General features: G+C 37.1%; 1 pseudogene; it reads right to left on the bottom strand.

Moving 5' to 3' along the window:
* Window positions 1-681: 681 nt before the first annotated feature.
* Window positions 682-800, bottom strand: LOC148518298 (5S ribosomal RNA; annotated as a pseudogene).
* Window positions 801-3328: the final 2528 nt, after the last annotated feature.

The following is a 3328-nucleotide window of genomic DNA, read 5'->3' as shown; positions in this document are numbered from 1 at the left end:
TTTCCCTATTGGAGGATCCCGGGGTCACTTCAGGATATCACGGCAGACATCTTTGTAGTTCTTTGGTAGCATATGGTGGCCATCTTTGTAGTTCTTTGTGCTAAGTTCAATGTCAATCAATCAACAAGAGGACCTCAGTCTTCCATTCTAGTTACTCAGACACGTCTTTTCATCCTTAGTTGGCATCTGTGCCGCCGTTTGTAGTCATAAATACTAATAATAAAAAAGAGAGAAGTTTTCTTTAGAAAAGCATATTAGAGGAGGATGTCAAAACCTATATGGAGTTACTTCCCACAGTTATTACCCATGTGTATTGTACAACAGATTATAATAAAAATGTGATGTTTATACTGAGTGGAGATGAACTGCTAAGAATATAGCCAACTGCATACAGTGCTAATGGGACATGTATCAAAATGATTAGGTTAAGTTGTAGTCCCAAAAAATTCCATGTAAAATGAAAAAATTGTTTAAATGTTCAAAAAGTCCATATTGTAATCCAAAAAGTTTAAATGTTTAAAAAATGTTGCATAAAAAGATGTTTAAATGTTCAAAAAAGTCCATATTGTGATCCATTCATGACGTCTAAATCTTCCTCATACTCCAGGGGTTCCTCTGACTGAAGTAGACCCATATTCCATCAATGGACTGAGTGGCCATCCACACTACTGAGGATATCATTGTCTACAACACTGGGTATTCCCAGGAGGTCTCCCATCCAAGTACTAACCCAGCCCAATTGTGCTTGGCTTCCAAGATCAGATGAGATTGGGTGTGAGTGCAATGGTAAGGTTGTAGATACTTCAAGATATCCCCAGGTAACCTACTCATCCATTACAGGAAAGGGGCAATCTCATAACTGTCGTTGAAACCAGCCGGGGCCATGGTGTTGAGTTGGAATATCCAAAACATCTCTCTTTTTGATAGTTTGTTTCCCAAATCTCCTCCTCTGTCACCCAAGGTGACTACTTCTTTTGCCTTAAAAGTCAATTCCTCAGGATTGGACCCATGATGAGTAATAAAATGTCTTGAAACCGCATGTCCTTCTAATTTATTTTTAATATTATGAATTTGTTCTTGGATTCTTAGTTTTAGGGGTCTTTTGGTTTTCCCTACATACTTCAGCCCACATTTACATTCCAGTAGGTAAACTACTGATGTCGAATTGCAAATCAGAAAGTGTTTGATTTTATATTCTTTGGAATCATTAAAGTTGTAAAAAACTTTTCTCCGTGGATGTAAGTACTTGCAAATGCTACAGCGACCACATTTATAGCAGCCCAAGCATGGGGGAAGAGTATCATCTCTTGTCTGATTAAATATCCCTTATCATGCTTGTTGCCAAAATATCTTTCAAGTTCCTGCCCTTTTTGAAGAGAATAGTGGGTTTTGGAGGTAAAATATCCTTAAGAACAGGATCCATAAGTAAAATGTTCCAATGCCTCTGTAAACTTCCCTTGATTTTATTTTCATGTCCATTATACGTCATGATGAAGGTTACGAAATTTTTCTCGTCTGTCTTCTCTTTGTATTTCAACAAGTCTTTTCTCTTTAGATCTTTCGTTTTCTCTGCTGCCTTTGTCAGGAGTTCCATTGGATAATCCTTTTCAGTAAATCTCTCAGTATACATTCTGATCTGATCTGTACTGTCACTCTCTTTAGTGCAGTTCTGCTTAATCCTATATACATATATATAAAATGAACTAGCACTTCCTTGATACAGCTAATGAGATCACAAAGATACTATTTGAATAAGTAATGAATATGTCATACTATTTAGTTAAACAGTGCAAATACATATTTACAGTATATGCAGTAGGTGCAATAAGTTTTGAACACATCAACGTTTTTCTTAGTAAATTTATTTGTAATGGGGCTATTGTAATTACATTTTCACCAAATATCAGCAACAACCCATGCAATCCACTCATGCAAAGAAATCAAACCATAGATGTCCATAATTAAGTTATGTGTAATAATGTGAAATGACACAGGGAAGAAGTATTGAACACACTTACTGAAATTGATTTAATACTTTGTACAAAAGCATTTGTTACTAATGACAGCTTCAAGACATTTCCTATGTGAAGAAGCTAGTAGCATGGATTGCTCAGGTGTGATTTTGGCCCATTCTTCCACACGAACAGTCTTCAAATCTTGAAGGTTCAGTGGGCCTCTTCTATGAACTCTTATCTTTAGTTCTTTCCATAGATTTTCAATTGGATTCAAATTCTGGGATTGACTGGGCCATTCTAGCTGCTTTAGTTTCATTCTCTGAAACCAATTGAGAGTGTCCTTGGCAGAAATGTCCACCCTCGTTTCATCTTAAGCATCCTGGTAAATGGCAGCAGATTGACATTTTTTGAATCATCCTTCCTTCGATCATATGAAGTATGCCAGTACCATATGCTGAAAAACAGCTTCACACCATGATGTTCCTACCTCCAAACCTCACTGTTGGTATGGTGTTTTTGGGGTGATGAGCAGTTCCATTTCTCCTCCAAACATGGTGTGTATTATGGCACCCAAAGAGTTAAATTTTGGTCTCATCTGACCAGACTATTCTCCCATTATTTCACAGGCTTGTCCAAATGTTGTGCAGTAAAGTTTAAGTGAGCAATAGAGTCTTGTGTGGTGAGAATGCATACAGGCCATGCTGTTTGAGTGCATTATTTATTGTTTTCTTTGAAACAATTGTACCTGCTAATTCCAGGCTTTTCTGAAGCTCTCCCCAAGTGGCTCTGACTCTTAGACAAGTTTTCTGATAATTATTTTCTCTACTCTGTCAGAAATCTTGTGAGGAGCACCTGATCATGGCTGGTGTATGGTGAAATTATGTACTTTCCACTTCCAGATTGTGGCCCCATCAGGGCTAACTGGAACATTCTGAAGTTTAAAAATCATTCTGTAACCAATGCCATCAGTATGTTTTGCAACAATAAGGTTGTGAAGGTTTTGAGAGAGCTCTTTGCTTGCACCCATCATAAAATATTTCCTGTTTTTTTACACCTTAGTAATGAGAAAACTTTTTATAGGCCATCAGCTGGGACTGAACCAGTTTATATTAATTTGCACTGACAAGGGGCAGGATTGCTTTGTAATTACTAATAGATTTCAGCTGGTGTCTTGGATTTCCATGCCTTTTTGCACCTCTCTTTCTTCATGTGTTCAATACTTTTTACATGTGCCATTTCACATTATTACACACAACTGAATTTATGGACATCTATGGTTTGATATCTTTGCATGCCTGGATTGCAAGTGTTGTTGCTGACATTTGGTGAAAATTTTATTACAATAGCCCCATTACAAAAATGTTGACGTGTGC

The sequence above is a fragment of the Taudactylus pleione genome, unplaced genomic scaffold, assembly GCF_031769625.1.
Source record: "Taudactylus pleione unplaced genomic scaffold, aTauple2 ptg000201l, whole genome shotgun sequence".
Classification (NCBI taxonomy): Eukaryota; Metazoa; Chordata; class Amphibia; order Anura; family Myobatrachidae; genus Taudactylus; species Taudactylus pleione.
The sequence above is the reverse complement of the archived record's forward strand: the minus strand, read 5'-3'. Positions and strand labels throughout refer to the sequence as shown.